Source organism: Pimephales promelas, chromosome 20 (assembly GCF_988280905.1).
Source record: "Pimephales promelas chromosome 20, fPimPro1.hap1.1, whole genome shotgun sequence".
Taxonomy (NCBI): domain Eukaryota; kingdom Metazoa; phylum Chordata; class Actinopteri; order Cypriniformes; family Leuciscidae; genus Pimephales; species Pimephales promelas.
In genome coordinates this window covers 18057727-18075741 of record NC_142788.1, presented here as the reverse complement: position 1 = coordinate 18075741, position 18015 = coordinate 18057727, and positions in this window count along the sequence as shown.

Here is an 18015-nt window from a genome sequence, read left to right as displayed (position 1 = left end):
TCATAACTACATCTCTGCCATTTATAACAAACCAGACCGTTTGAAAATCGGTAGAAAATTGAGCAAGTTACGGTGACTTAAAAAGTACCACCATTAAAACAATGTTACCAGTGAGCGAGCTGCCTGTGACAAGATGGCCGCCATGTGCTGAAGGACTTTGATAAAGCCTACCTGCAACATTGGAACAAGAGTACACAACAACATTATTTTGGTTTAGTAAACTTTATTTAAACTTTCGTTTGGAGTTAAGTGTGCACACTCTTTAACGTTTAGTTTAAGTTTATTCTTACCGTTCTTTTTGTTTGTTTGTTTGTTTGATACGCCTGTTTGTTTGATACGCCTGAGTCCCGTGAGCTGGTGCACACCATCAAAAGGGGTTCGAGTGGAAGTATTGGAAGTATTTATATGGTTCCGGCCGATGATCGGGCCACAACCATTCCGGTTTCTTCTCAGGGGGAACTCCAAGGACTATTTTGCTTGCTTTTCTTTTGTTTGTTTATAAGAAGTATATTTATTAAGTGAAGTCATTTGATAGTATTATTTGATCTGTTTGTTTATGTATATTGGGTGTTTTCATATTCGTTTATTGTGTGTAATGGCCATTTTATGTCTGTGTATCCCCCTTTATGTGTTAATTGGTGCTGACCACCAAGGTATAAATTTGTTAATCGTTTCTTTATGTGAGTGAGTTAGTGTTCTGTGAGAGAGGGTTCTGTAAGCCCTTGACCGCTGTAAATGTTTGATAAGCAAATGCGATGACCCATCGTTATTATGGGCTTTTTTTTTTGTTATTTGATCTTTTGGTACGTTTAGTTTACCACCATTGGGTTAGCATTGGCTTTACGTTTGTAACCCCATCCTGTGGAAATAAACACTTAAACGTTTGCAGTAGCCTGCTGCCTCCGTGTTCGTTTATCCTTTACTGGTCACATCTATCACAGTGACTAAATCAGCCATCAACACAGCCACGTGTGATTTGATTATATACCAGCTGCGGTAGGTCTCTATCTGTTGAATATATACTATATAGCATACATATATGTGTATATATATGGGGGGGTTTCACCTTTATGAGGCAAAAAAAAAGGCAGGTAAAAAGTCTCAGTCACAGTGGCTGGTGGCTGAAAAAGTTAACTTCAGGCCCTGGCTACAACTGTTAAGATGATATTTTAAAAGTTGGTTTTACGTGCAGTAAAGAATCCCTCTCTCCTGAATCACTATCAATAGTCCTTTTTAGCCAGCTTTTACAGCCATTTCTCATTGGCACACCTTTCAGTGCCAGCCAACCTCTTGAATGGGCAGAGGGTTAGAGAAAGACAGCAGTTAGAAACTGATACTTTTGTTGAGAGACGATGGTTATTAAGGGTCTCAGATGCTTCAGGAATCAAAAGGAAGCTCAAGACTCTCAGGGCCATCAACTCCCTTGGCAATTATGGAAGTTGATTGAATAGCCCCCATGAAACCGGCACTGGGTTTGCTAAATGCTGCCATTGCACTGAACAAATACTGAACTAATTGGGGTTTAGACTGAGCAATCTATCATTTCAAAAGTCTATTATTACGCCACTCTCTCTTCATTCTGATTGGCCAATTTTTATTGTCTGTGAGACTTCAAATCTTTACTAACGTAGGTTTAACAGTAATCATATCTTCTAATCACTTTGTAGGACTGCCTTGGGCTACAGACAAGACTTTAAGACTACGTACAAATGCTGTCCTGGATGGTCCCAGCTCAATGCAGGGGCAGGATGCATCCATCGTAAGTGTTTGCACAGTCAGTTCGGTCATATTTATGATTAAATAGATATCAAATTACATGAAATTAAAGTGATAACGTGTAGACCTGCAGGGCTTAATGATGTACGATCATCATTCACTGAAGGATTGTGTAGTGAATGGCTAACATGATTAATTAGATTCTTGTTCTTCTCTGAAAGTTCCTTGAGAAAGATTCTGGCTTTGTTGCCATTGTCAATCACATAAATCATCTTTTCTTCAGATGCTTATTTCAATAGACTCTCCATTTTGATTCAGGATGGTTAAGGGTTGTTAGGGCACAATACAACTATATTCTCTAACAAACAAATAGTAAATCATTGTGCATTGGATTCAGTCAGTGAGGTGTTGAAATCCATGAGAATAGTTGAAAAGATACTAAATCTCTGTACTAAATCTTCTTCATTTTGTTTAGTTTGTTTTAAATGCTTAAAGGCCATTAAAAGGCAGAGCTTAACTTCTCATCAGTGGCCTTGTCAGAAACTGAAAGGTTTTGTGACCTCTTATTGCAGTGAGCTAGGATACAATGCACCTTTGTGATCATCAGAGGCAGCTGTACAGCCTTGGCCAAAAGTATTGGCAGTGACATACATTTTGTGTTGTCCACAGTTTGCTGCTTCAGTATTTGTAGATATTTTTTTCCCTCATTTCTATGGTAATCAACTGATAAGCATTTTAGAAGTTTCAAAGGCTTATATTGGTCAATACAAACAGTCAATATTTAGAGTGTTGACACTTTTTCATAACCTCTGTAATTTGCTCTGGTATGCTGGATATCAACTTCTGGGCCAAATCCTGACAGATAGCAATCCATTCTAGCCTTATTTGTGGAGTTTTGCTTGTCTACTCGCCTTTTAAAGATTGACCATGGGTTCTCTGGGATTGAGATCCAGGGAGTTGCCTGGTCACTGATCCAAAATTTCAATGAAATGATCTCTGAGACACTTCATTATCACTCTTGACTTGTGAAAGTTGCTCTTGCAGGATATTTGAATGAATAATTTGATCTTCTTGTTGAACCAACTTTTAATATTTGTGAAGATGTATTTTTCCTGTTAAATTTCCCAATAGAATGATAAGTTGTACTGTCTGCTTCTAAATCTCTTTTTCCTGTTCCAGCTCTCTGCACTTACGGTGTGTGCTTTAATGGGGGTGTGACGTGCATCAACTGTGTGACTGCCTCCCAGGATTCAATGGATCCAGCTGTCAGTATGGTGAGCACAAGTTATCTGAGCTTTGAACTAAGGCTCTATCTAATTATTAAAGCACTCAATGATTGTCAGTTGGCTTGTGTAGTGCATTTAAACAGACCGTGTTCCATCACTCATGATGACACTTACATAAATGGCTGTTTTTCTTGCTTTATTTGTTACTGCTGAGTGTGTCTCTTGTGTGACCAGATGTGTCAAATTAATCAATTTCATATACAGTATAATGTTCAAAGCAGATGTTTATGATGCTACATTTTATTCAACACTGTTTTTTTTTATTTTAGAAACATTTACATAAAAAAAAAAAAACAGCAACAATATACTATACATGTCAAAACAATGGCACATTGATATCATGATATGGTGCATGCTATGCCTCGTTACACAGAAAAAATCCCATAAAGGGGTTCCATACTTTGAAAAACTTTTGAGGTTTTCCCATAACAATATATTTGAATTTCTCCTTAGCCAAACAACAAGACAATCCTTTTAACCATTGTTTAAAATCAGGGCTTTCTGTGTTTTTCCAATGACAAGTGACTTCAAGTTTTGCTAGGTCAACATTTTTTTTACTAGAGTTAGTTAAAGTAACACTATGTACAATTTTTTACCTTAAAATAATGTTTCCAAAATTGTTTCAGTGGTAAAATAAAACAAATATTAAATATTAATTAATTATTTAATATTAATAATAATTAATATTATATTATTTAGTGGGAAAATATTAAACAAACAAAGTTTAGGACATTTGAGGACATTCTGTTTCACCACCAGTGACAAAAAGTCCAAAACCTTTTCCCAAAAAAGTTGGACTTCCATAAGCAGCAATGGTATAAAGATCCTATCTCTAGGTTGCATTTTATACATTGATTTGGGAATGTTGGGATTAAATGTATGTACAGTAGTAATTCTGGAGTTATTCTCATAATCCAAGTGTACTGCAGAAGTTTATTTGTCTGGCTTTGGCCCTTTAAGCAGACACTCTGCCTTTCATCTTCTCTTCTGTTATATTCTCATTTATATCTTGACACCACCCAACACTTTTTTGCCGTATTTTCCTTGCAGTTAGTGGAGATCAGTCTATAAAACAAGGAAACTTGCCTAGCACCATTAAGGTGGTTTAAAGTATTTTTTTCTAAAGGGGACAGATCTGGTTATGATGCTACATTTATTTTCATTTACATTTAAAATTTGATAATAGACTAGAAATATTAACGTACTGTAATATTTTGTATGATGTCTCAACTGCCAGATTATATATTTTCTGGGGCTCTTCCCCCCTCTAGTAGGAATATGCACTATATCAGCACCCTTTTTTAAATTTAGATTACTTTTGCTTTATCGAACGCTCGCTTAAAATAAATATTTAAAAATAAAGATAATTTAATAACACTGTTAAATATAATCTTTTGCAAATCTCAAAATGAATATTCATTTTTATACGGTATATTATAATGTGATACCTAAAATCACTTTTTTTTTTGTTTTGTTGTGGACAGAAGTATTGTTTGTTGCTGGGTTCTGACAGTTTTAAAAATGTAAGGAATTTTGCAATTTACAGCACTAAAGCTATTTTTACTGCAGCTGGCAAAGCCTGTTTGATTTAGTCACAAATATACATATTTACACCTTTTAGTACTTTACAGTGGAGCAGAACCTTGTATTTCATCCAGTACCAGCTGTTTCACCACACTTTTCTTTGAAATTCAACATGCTATGAAGCACATCCAACCTCTGTATCAGAACATATGTTGTCATGTCCTCCCAAAGGGCTTCTCACTTTCATTATTGCATCCTCTTGACTTCTCAGTCTGTTCATTCTTCTTTGCTCATTTTGTTGCTCAGCACTTCCATTGGTTTCACCTCCAGGTGAATCACTAAAGCCCTCTAAGGTCACAGCAGGGCTGATGGGGCAGTTAAATCCCTCTCCTTAGGATCAGTGTTCCCTTATGGCATTGCTGTAGAAGTGAGTGTGTGAATAAAGTTGGCTTCTCTGTGAAGTGACTGTGATTTAGAGCAGATCTCTAGAGGGTTTGGCCGGGGGTCCTTCTGCACAGCTGCATTGTCTGTGTGGGTGGGAAAAACATGCAGGTTACCAAAGACCTTCTGGCTGCTGCAGAAAGTGTTAGAAAATAAAGAAACAAAAAGCCTGATGTGTTATTGTGTTTCATATCAACTACAGCAGTTTTGGATGTTCAGAGGTGTAAAAATGTAATTCAGTGTCAGTTGGTTTTGAAAAGTCACAAAAATGTGTTTCTTTTTATAAATGAAGTGCAATTTTACTTTGCAATTTTAGTTTAATACACCATGAGGGGAAAAAAAGAAGTTTGCTCATCTTAGTGTGTTTGAGCTGGTTTAGCTGGTCTCTAGTTAAGTATTTAAAATAATATTCTCTCCTCATAGCCTCAACATAGGTACTGTTTGTTTGATTGTTAGTTTGTATAGTTAACTATTTTTTTTAGTGAAAATAACAGTTTGTCTTTAACAGATTCACCATGAGCAGATTTTAGCTTAGCATGCTAGCATAATAATAATAAAGTAGATTTCCGGTACTGCAGTGTCGGCAGGTTTTAAAATATTTAATAGGTTAGTATCCTAGTATTTTTGACCAAATGACATCTTTTGATGTTCTTCTAATAGCACTATCAAAAGTGGACACTGGTAAAGTATGTGTTGTAAAGTAAAGTATAGCTGGCAGAGCCCACAGGACAAAAGCCAACTATGTGCAGACACATCCTGCCGGACGAGTCTTATAAGTCCGTGTGACAAATGATGGTCCGTGTGACAAATAATGATGTTCAAGCAAATCCATCCAAGTTACAGAATATTTATAGAAAAGCTTAGTCTACTTAATTTAATTCAAATGAAATTAGGTTCCACCAAAACTGTAGTTTTTTCCAGTTTGTAGAAAATGTAAAAAATGAAAAAGATTGGTAACGCTTTAATTTGATGGTCCACTTTAGACATTCTGACTGTATATCTTTGCAACTATATGTCAACTAAGTCTCATTAGAGTATTAGTTGACTGTCTTCATACTTTCTGCTTACATTTGATGCTCCTCCAATAAACATTCACAGACAGACACAGCAACTACATGTCAACTTAATCTACTAACCCTAACTCTAACACTTACTAACAGTCTATTAACACTCGAATGAGAGTAGTAGTAGACATGTCATTGCAAAGTTGGACCGATTTAATATAGCTTTTGGAAAGCTCCCCAAAGAAACAACAGAATCGCAAAAATGTTGGATTGGACGTATGGTCAGTATCCTAGAAATGTAATTCCATTTGTGTTGTTTAAACACTGTTCCACAGTTTCCATCTTGTCAGAATTCCGTTCTTTCCAAAGGGATGTTATGTGTTATTTGCAAAGGAAACTTAGATTATTTTCCTGGAAATATGAGAGGAAATCTTTTTCTAAAGAAAACCCCTCATAGTGATGTGAGGTGATAGAGATGTTCTGGCTGCTCAGTTCATTTGCCTTGGATGATGACAACAATTCACAGTTGTTTATTGCTTTTATGAATCATATTTTCATAAGTTATTGTTGGATATTTATTTGCCCGATTTTTATTTTCATGTATGCTGATGCATGATAATTACTAAAAATAATTCTTACATTTTTGTAATTTTTGATAATATTTTTGGAATTTCTAATTATTTCTTGCCAGCCTCTCCCGACCTCAGTTTTTTTTTTAGTCAAATGATCTACAGATCCGCTGCCTTGTGAACATTTCATGTGATGGTGCCCATGGGGCTGCAGGACCTGTAGACGTGATGTTACCGACCTTTTTTGTCTTGTGGGTCTGGTGGAATAGCTCTCATTCCTGTTGTCAAATGGAGTGTTTGCTCAGTGACTCTTTATCACACTCACATCATTGAGCAGACCTTGTATTAATCCTGCCAGAGATGTGACCTCAAAGATCTCTGAATCCTGATAGAACAAATGTTTGGAGGACATGCTTTGGTATTCTCTCACAATCACAATCCTCAGAGTTCGGTCACACCACATGTATCATGCTGGAGGGAGAATTTTGGCTGAACGACAGCTAGAATCATCAACAACAGGGCAAAAGAAAATCCCCAAGTCCCAGTTTTCATGTTTGCCAAGTGCTTAATGCAGATTTACACTGCTTTTGTGTCCTGTGCTGTCCATTTGTCTTGACTGTCCATTTGACTTGACATCTTGGCAATTGTTGTCTTCAACTGATGGCACAACAAAAGCCCTTTCTTTTACTAATAGCATTATCCATTTTGTCCTGATCTGATAATTTATCATTCTAGGAGTGGTAGAAGAACAGCAGCTGTAAAGTACAATTATATAGAGGCAAAAACCTGTTTGCTCATGTAATGAGATTTGTCACAGAATTTTTTTTCCCGGATACTTCAGATTAACTGTTTGACTTGACCGTTTGAGTTTCAAAAATCACTTTAAGCCCCATTGTAGCAGTTACTCGGAGGCTAGAACACTTAGTCTCATTTACTGGGCATTGCGCACATATATGTCAGTACAAACATTTTACAAACAAATCATGATTCCATAATGCCCTTCATACTAAAACTGAATCTTAAATTACGAAAAATGTAGGAACTACTGACACAAACCCATGTGCAAACATGTGTCACATATTCTGGGTGGCCTTATTATTGTGTTAAGATGACACTTTAATGCCTTATTAGGTGCGTTTAGCAGATTAGAGATGGGCAATACTATAGTTTAAATTTTGTGACAATACAAGCAATTAAGTTGAGATTTGCTATATAGTCCACAGTATGCCACATATCCAACTTTTTATATAGTTGTGTTTAAAAGAGCAATGCGGAAGTTCTGAAATGTCGTACCGTTACTGACACCAGTGGCCGTTAGAGAAACTGCAGCCAGTCTCATGCTCACACGCTCGTTGGCCGCACTAGATAAGGTTTTTTTTTTTAAACAGGGCTTTAATTGTAAAATACCGAACTTGTCCTTTTAAATATAGTTTACATTTTGTGACAAGTGTATAAAGTTGGATGTCATTTATTTAAAAATTGTAAGATGTCGCAGGGTAATATTTACATTTTGTGGTGATATCGACAATCAGGCAGTTGAGACATGTTGTATAGTGTATACCGCTTTAATAATGCTTTATGTTTCATGTAGCATTGTCATTTTCCTGTTCCCAAAGAAACAAAATAAATGGTATTGTTGCTGGTATCTTTGTGTTTAACACAGTCTCATCCCAAGAAGTCATATAACTGACGTCTTGGGACGTCTTTTGACCATACGTCAACATCCGCCTTTTTAGGGTACCCTTAAACGTGGGTTACATGACGATCCCGGGCCGTCATACAACTGACGCTTTATGACGTCTTGGGATCTTGGGATGAGACTGTGCTGTTGTGTTTATTGTCATCAGGTGCAGTAGCCGTGTTTTTTGCTGAATTATCTATGGGAAATACAGTGCTAAAATGAGTTTAATAAAATACTTCAGCAATTTGATGTTTTGTTGAGCCCCTGATATAAGACTGGAATGATCCAAGTGCTGGTCCAAGCAAAAACTTAGAGCATGCTTTTCAGATACTTTTCAAATACTCTTTAGATTTTTAAACATAAAATGTTGTGTCCTGTTCATGAACTTAAACACTCTTACCACACACTTTGATAGCTGTAATTTAATTCACAGACCCTCTGAATATAGCAGCAGTAGCAGGTGGTGCGTTTTTAGCATGAAGTTTATAGGGACTCATATATCTGGAAGCTTACATTAAAACCATGCAAGGCAGAGTGACAGTTTGAATAATACTGGACAGCAGTGTGGCTAATTTTTTGTCCTGGCACTCTTTCTGTGATAGATTAAGGTGCTTGTAAAACAGAAATTTATGCTCGAGTGATTCATTATTCCTCTGGAAATAAATACATGAGAATGTACTTTGTTATTTCATTAAAAAATGCTGGAACGAATCAATCTGTTAACGTTTTTTTTGTTGTGCATTCCTCTGATGTGAAGGGAATAGCATGCCACTACCTGCAACAACACTAATGAATTACATTTTTAAAAAGATAATTTTTGCATTTATTCCCCCCAGAAATGTATTTTTTAAATAACTAAAAAAATATTTTAATGGAATCGTTCAGGAATGCAATCATTAAAGTCCCTCTGCAGTCAATCATTTTATACCTTAAAACTTATTTTTGTCCACCAAAATGACATAAAATTGCTCTACTGTAACTCTACACCCTTGCCTCTTTAAGTATTGAATCTATGAATCCACATCAATCCACACAATCTATGAATGATGACAGAAACTCAAACCACGTCTTTGGTTCACTGCAGTTTTAAGGAAAAAATACTCAGAAATGGTGTTGACTTATGCATTTGTACATGGTTTGTCTTAATGCATATTAAAAACACCTAGACATATAAACAATATTAAAAGTTTGATTTTCACCACAGGTGAACTTTAACAGGAATCAGAACCTGAACCAAAAATTTTTACTTTCTTTATGATTCCCATCCCGAGTTACTTCACATGCTGTTTGATTTACTGTTTATATTAGTATTTACAAGATATAATTTGTAGTGAGTGTTTCCAAGCCTTGCTTCAGTAAATATTCACTTCATATAGTAGACAATAATCTTTACTCCTGGACTATATGACGCCTGCTATCAAGATGTCAAGACGTGCATGTTCAGTCTCATGCATTTGTATCTGGAAGACATCCAACTTCCTCTAGAACCTGCTGAAATGTATGTGTATGAGTTTCCCTGCCATGCCATGAACTGAAATCTGACTGGAGTCATGTGCATGTGCTAGAACTGTAGCTGTAGCGTTGTCTCAAACTCTCATTAGTTACATTTAATTTGAGACTAAAGTGAAATTAGTCTCTTCTCTTTCCCTCTCATTCCTTACTTTGCTTATGTCTCTAGTCTGTAATGATGGGGTATTACTTGGGAAGTCACTTACCTGTGAGGGAATTGCAGCAAGGTATTAAAGGCTCATATTGCTCAGATAATGGCTTATTAGGAGATCAGCATTCTGTGTTGGCACTGGGTTTCTTGAAGATAGAAAAGGAAGCTTGTCCAGAATTTTGTTTTTGGCAGGAGGAACTTTTTTATCCCAGATGATAAAATCACACAAACACATTTATCAGCATTAGGACAGTAGGAAAGTTTAGCCTGATTAATTAGAGGCTTCTCTTGTGGGGATTCCAAAATATAAACCTTAAAATTAAATAACTAGGCTAAAATATAGAAGCAATTAAGAGTTTATGAGGATCATTATTCTCCTGACAGAATGTATGCAATCTATAATTTTTAAAAGCCACATACATGTTCGGGATTCTGTAGCTTATGTTGTGGTGTAATTCTGTATCATCCATCCATCCACATCCATCCAACTTTGTTGTAAAAATAAACATGCCATTTTTCCAACCTAGATGATAAATTAGGAAAAAGAGACACTGTTCTTTAAATAATGCCAGGTAATTTTTGAAGTGTTTTCTAGGCCTAGTTCAGTGAATCAGTCAAACTGGTTCACAAATTACTCTGAATAATTCAAATTGATTGAAATTTGAATAAAAGTCACCAAAAATAAATAAAATTTGCCCCAAAGTCTGTGACAGAAAAGCTTGATGAATTTTAAAGTCTCTGAAGTCTTGCTTTTCTGCACCCACTGGCAGTAATACGGTTTTATTCATAAACATTTTTCTAAATGTCATAATCTTTTGTTAACAAACAAGTATTCATTACTTCAATGAGCTCATTGTTTCTGATTACATTGTTTAAATTCATACCTTTTTCGCTACCTTTGATCTTATATGTACATTTCTGAAATGCATAGAGGGGATAACAATGTAGATTCATGCATTTTCTGTAAAGCTGCTTTGAAATGACATGTATTGTGAAAAGTGCTATACAAATAAACTTGAATTGAATAAGCTAACTAACTGGAAATCCAGTGTTAGGCTCAATTAGCATACAACTCGAAAGCTAAAGCTCTGTCCATTCCCCAGAATCACTTACACAAACAATTTTTTGTCACTGAATTCACCCATGAATCAACAAATTAACCAAAGGTCTTCCTATAGTGTCCAGTTTCCCTCTGAACAGACTCTGGACAATACCATAGTCTCACGAGAGAGATTTTGGTTTATTGTTCTCCGCACACCTGTGTTGGCATGTATCCACTGCAGGGACCTATAGTTTCTCATCTTACTGTCCTCAGTGGGACATCCTCTCTCACTTAGGGAACATGATACCTCATGCTACCTGAAGCTCCTTTCTGTCATGTTTTGCCTTTATTTATTGTATCTTCACAACTAAATGGTTGTTTTCTGCTTTAGTTTACACAAAAATTATATTTTGTCAGTATTTACTTACCCTCATTTTGTCTAAAACATATATGCTGTTAGGACAAGTATCAACAATATGAATACAATTCCAGAAATGTGCAGATGTTGCCCTCTACTGGGGGTAATATGTAGTATTTTTTATGGTTAGACATCTCTGAATGACATCTACATTTCATCTCTGTATTAGGTGAATAATAAACGGATTTCTGCTAAACGAGAGTGGGAAAATTATGCAGAATTATAATTTTATAAAAGGTATATATCTAATAAGGCATACTTATTAGACTGACCAAATTTGAGATGTACATGGATATTTCTATTCATTTCATATTTTCTAGAAAAAACTACTTTACTATAATAATTGTGGCATTTATATATATTTTTTATCGTTTTTGAACCGTTGATTTGTGCAACCTTTTGTTGCTTTTTATCACAATAATCAAGGTGGTATGCTTTGAATGAGCAAAACACTTCATTTTCAATGATTCATTTTGTTTAAAGATATCATAATTAAAATACTACAATAATAATAATAATAAAACTTCATGGAAGGAAAATGTGATCTCTTCCAGAAAATGTTGAATGATTCTTCACGAAGCATGTGAAAGAAGAGACCATTTGATTAATGTGGAAGTATTAAATGAGAAAACGTCCCTTGCGGTGCTATTGCAGGTGTTGGCAATAATTGAGTCTCAGGGCGGACCCTGAATTTGACTTAAAAAGAAGAAGCAAATATCCGGCTTAGGTCTGCATGTCAGGGCTCAGAGGAGACTCAGGACCTCCACTGCACATAATTTCACACCCCATCCAGATTTCAGAAGTTTGCATATACTGTAGTTGCGAAGAGCTGAGCCCTTTGTTCCCGCTGCCTGATCCCATCTGTTCATAGTTACCTGATGTGTGCTCTCCTTCACCCTCATCAGAGTATTGGTTAAATGTTATTGGTGGACTTTAGAAGAAGAAAGTGGAAGCTAGCCTAAAGGTTTAGAAACAATACTTCTCAAACTGTCAACCTCACTTTGAAACTGATACACACAAATCTTGCATTTCCTGTAGATTTCATGCTATAAATCACATTTTGATGGATTTACAGTATTGTAGCATTTAGAGCCAGGAAAGCCATTGAGTTGTATTATATTCCTAAATCAAAGACTCACTCTACTTCAGCAGTATAGCTTCCAAGTCTGCGAAGTAGTGACGTGACAAGTGACTTGTCATGATGATGATATAAAGCGTCTTTACATTATTTTGTTTGTAATTCCGAAACGTGACCCAGCAGAGAAAATCTGTATTTTCATTAAATGGGTGTGATGATCTCAAAAGCTTAACAACATATGACTTAATATTTCCTCCTAATCTCTGGGGCATAAATCGGTAGAAGGGGGAATAAGTGGTAGTAGACCTGTCTAGACAGTTTCATCTTCAGTTCTTTATCTAAAGATTTGCGTCAGAACATGGTAGCTCAGGACGTGACTAGCAGTGTGTTTTTGTTGGAATGGTTGTTTCTTTGGAAGATGGAACTGCACTGATGTTCAGCAGAGACAAACTTGACAGGGCTTCGCTCCCTTGGGCTCACTTGTCCAAGGTGGATTGGGTTTCAGCATCAAAACACACCCAAGTCTTGAAATGCATTTAATCCCACATTTAATGGGATTTGTCAGAGCAGGAAATATCGTGAGTCAAGAGAATACATTTTTGATGAGTTTTGTCATGACATGTTTTTATTGACAAAAATAGTATTTTTTTCCTCTATAAAGCAGTTGTTTTCAATGGATTTGGCTTCAGTATTTTGGCTTCAGTACCCAACTCGGTACCAACATTATTTGACACACAGTAGAAATTAAAGTACCAGTTGCCAGTTAAAATGGTCAAAATGTCCTTGGTTCTAATTAAAAACTTTATTTTTCAGGGTAATTAACACTAGAGTACGGACAACAAGTACACATGCTGTGATTATTGGCATTAATGTCCAGATAAAATTTATAAAATTTCATATGGAATTATTTCCCTTTTTAGTCTTGAATTGTTCATGTCTCTGCTTAAATTGCAGCTACCTAAAACAGAGGGTAGAATAGTTTTATAAAATAAACCAAACATATTTTCCAAATTGTGAAAGTAGAGGAAAAGGCTTTTTGTGATGTTGGAAAGATTTTCCCTGTCACTATTTATATGATTCTATAAATAAAATAAACCAGAAAGTTTTTTTTTTGTGTCTGATCCTGCAACCAAATTGTGTCCAGCTTTCTCTGGAGTAAGAACGCTTAATTTGTTCATACTGTTATATTTTATGGTCTTTCATTCTCTAAGGCACTAGGGGGAAAAAAGAAATGGCATAGTAGCTTTTCCACACCAGCTTTCCAGTTATGCTTATTGGAGAGGCTGCATTCCCACAGAACCACAGCCACTTTACAGTTTCCACTGCTGGACGCTTTACACCTATCAATGGAACCACTGCCCATCAGCATCATTACTATGTCTTTCTGCACTCTGTTTATTATTTTACATGTGAGACTGTTTAAGTGCTCTTAAACTTAATTTCTTATTCATAAATGGGAATTAGTGAAGTGGCTAATAGAGGCTAATCTTACCTGACAAGGCATTAACGCTTTATTCTGTTTTTGGTCATTTTTATATCATATTTTGTGCATTTTTATTTAAAAAAAAAAATAATGAAAATGTCACGCCAATCAGGTACTTGTTGGGTACGCCCAAGTATGTCTAAGTATGCAGGAGTTCAGACGGACACTCCCTGCTCCATTAGATCTGCTTTAAAGTGTTTAGGTGTGGTCTGACTCTGGTTAGTGTCCTAAACCTGAAGTGTCTCTCATTAGACCGGGGAGACTTAGCTTTGTAATCACACTCATTGAACTACTAGGACATCAAAAGTTCCTCTTTAAGTGCTGGGTAAGGAATGAAGCCCTTGAAAGTACTTATTCATTTATCTGTCTTTGTCCAGAAACTTCACACCATATATTTAGGCCAGTAACTGATAACACAAGTAGTGCATGGTTTTGAGTGAATATTGTTTTGTTTACATTGTGTCTATTAGTGGTGCTTGCAGAGGAGTTACTCCTTCCATGCTTTTTTATGACATATAGATATGAATGAGACCTCAAATCGTGTGGGTTATTGTGGAAATGAGTCTTAAGACTTTTTTTTTCTGATTTGTCTTAAAATGTTTGCAGATCATAGAGACTTTAGTGTGGACTTTAGTGTGCAACACCCTACCACCAGAACACTCTAGCAACCACCTATCAATGCCTGAGCAACCACCAACACCCTAGCAATACCTTAGTAAACATTCAGGAGCAACTAAAAATTCCATAGCTATCACCTAACAGTGCCCTAGCAACCACAAACACCCTTGGAACCACCAGTGCCCTAGAAACCACAAACACCTTAACAACAACCTAGTAACCACCCGGAACACTATAGCAACCACCTAGCAATGCCTTGACTGCCACCAACACCCTAGCGATGCCTTAGTAACCATCAGAAGCAACTAAAAATTCCATAGCTATCACCTAGCAGTGCCCTAGCAATTGCAAATGCCCTTGAAACCACAAACACCATAGCGACAACTTATAACCACCTAGAAAATTCTAGCAACCACCTAGCAATGCCTTAGTTACTATCAAAACACTAGCAATGCCTTAGTAACCATTTAGAAGCACCTAGAAATTCCATAGAAATCACCTAGCTGTGCCCTAGCAATCATAAACACTGTTGCAACACACTAGTAACCACCTAGCAACCACCTATCAATGCCTTAGTAACCATTCAAAAGCACCTAGAAATTCCATAACACCCTTACAACCACCAGCACCCTAGAAAACACAAACCTTGTAGCAACACCCTAGTAACCAAGTAACCACCCAGAGCACCTTAGCGCCACCTAATGCCCTAGCAATCACCAACATCCTGGCAATGCCATATTAATCACCTGGAACCACCTAGTAACACCATAGTAACCACCTAGAAATGGCACCCTTGTGAACACCTTTTCACTCACAGGTAAACACCCAGGACACCCTAGCAACCTCTTTCAAGTGCTATAGAAGCCACAAACATCCTTGCAACCACCAAGTAATCCCCTAGTTTCCACCCAGAATATCCTAGCTACCACCTAGCAATGCCTTAGCAACTACACAGCAAAGCACCCCAAGCATATCTTAGAGACTTGGGAATTTGACTTGCAGCAATGTAAACATTCTGAGGTTTGGGATAATGTATTACTGTCACATTCTTCATATCCTTAAAGGTGTCACAGGAAATTAATGTGATCATTGCCACATCATTCCATTATGATTAATATACTGTACTGTATCTACAACATTTGTTTAAGAAGTGAAATGTATGACATAGTCAAATTATCTTGGACTTCGGATAAAATTTTTCTCCACAGTAGGAGTTTTCTTCACACAAAGTGTGTGTTGGATAAAGAAAGGTTATCAAAACTGTTTTCATAAAGACATTCCACAGAGAATACATACTTCTAAGGCTACAGTTTATTTATCTGAATTGTTTATTGTGCATGTATACAGTACTGTACGTTCATTCACATCTGCATGGGTCATGGATCAGTCCATAACTACCATCGACCACTGAAACTTGAGCCCTCTATAAGTCCATTAATAATACTTGCTTTTGAGATAAAGAGGGAGGTTTGGACGATATTATTAATCAAGATAACATGCACGGTTTGCATTAGATTTTGGCTGAAAATTGAGGTCTTTCCTTCTCATCATTAATCACTGGCTACTCTATACAGACAACTATATTAGATATGTGGAGAAGCAAGACTCTGTTTATGTGTTTCAGAGCGGCTTCGGTCCATTTTGAGAAGCCATTTTTCCCCTCAGCAACCAGCATACTTAGCAAACCAATTTTCCATCTCATGCTAATGGTTGCTGGGCTGTAAGAAGTTCATCTCAAAGAACTTCTTAAATGCAGCTCATAAAGATGAGCTGAAAATCCCTCAACCTGAGATGGGCTTTATTGCATATGAGGTTCACTCTGAGATCAGTCTTGCTGGCAAGAGAACAACTTCATAAATGTAAGGAACATTTCTTCCTCTCTAATCTCCCAAGAGGTCAAAGATCCATGGAAAAGACAGAAGAGATTCTGGGATACTTCCAACATTAAGGATTGCATTGTGAGCAATGGGTTTACCCAAATTACTGACTGAAATGATTTCAGAACTTTTCCTTTGGTGTCCTTTTCAACCTCTTTCAGGACAAGGAATGAGGCTTGTCATAATGTACATTTACTGTAATTTATATATAAATTTTGTTCATATTTTGATTTCTTTTTATTTGTGCAGATTCCCTGCAACAAGGACAAGCAATTTGGAGAATAGATGGATATGTTGTTTTGTTTTTAGCGTCTTGTTGTCTTTGACGGTATATTATAAGGCAGTACGTTCACTCAGAAAAAAAGGTACGAAAAGTGTCACTGGGGCGGTACCTTTTCAAAAGGTACACTTTTGTGCCTAAAGGGTGCATATTGGTACCTTCATGGTACATATTTGTACAATTATTGTACCAATATGAACCCTTTAGGTACAAAAGTGTACCTTTTTGAAAAGGTACCGCCCCAGTGACGGCTTTTGTACCTTTTTTTCTGACAGTAACTAATATGAACTATAGCTGTGTATTTTCTGTGGAATACAGACAAGTTGCCTGGCACATCTCTAAAGCTAAATGGCAACGATCTAAATATTTAGCAAAGCCGAAACTGGCAGTCTGCTTGGCATTCAATCCAAATACAGCAGCTATGATGGATTATATAAAAACAGCTCCCTCGTAACACCCTTAACTGCGTACCCTGAACATCTGAGACACCACATGATTTATGGTCCAAACATTGGAGGGATAATTGGACCGGCTTCACGGATGCAAGATGTATGGTATATTGTCGTTAATTCATGACTTAATGAAGATTATTAAAAATGGAATTTCCTGTAGAATGGGAAACTTTTTTTTCTTGAAATTCTGTGCCAGTCAGATGGCAAGAAGATTTCAGTTCAAGGATTGATATCTCACAGTTTATTGTTTCAGAATGGATTTCCTGAATAAACTTTGCACTCATATAAAAACAATTAAGAAAAGCCCGGTTCTTCATGTGGATATTTCACCAGAATCAATCCCAATTGCTGTGACCGTTCAAGTATTTCTGCAGATTTAAGGCAGTACGCTGTATCTGCTCTGTGAGTTTATACTGGAGCAAGACACTTGTGGACTCTCTGAGATTAGATCTATGGAGTAGAAACCATTTTTCATGTTAAACAGAGCATCTGGTTGTAAGCTGGCTGTAATTTAATGGGACTGATTTTATGCTCAGTTTAGTTTAATACTTTTTTTAGGATCAATGATTTTAGTTCCAGAAAAGTTTTAGTTGTCATTCATATGCAAAACCTAAGTAAGGGCATCTTTTACAATCAGTGTAAAAGCATGTAAAAAATGGATTTTTCAAATCTTTGAAGTTCAATGGCAATGGCCTATGCTTTCTTTTTTTCAATAAGTCTCTTAATCTTTTTGATGAATTCTGACATATTTCTTTTGCATTGACAGCTACGCATCTGACACTTTGACGCTTCAAAAACTTCATAAAGAGATTGTAAAAGTAATCCATATGAATTGAGCAGTTTAGTAAAAAAAAAATTCTGAAGAGACACAATCACTTTATGTGAT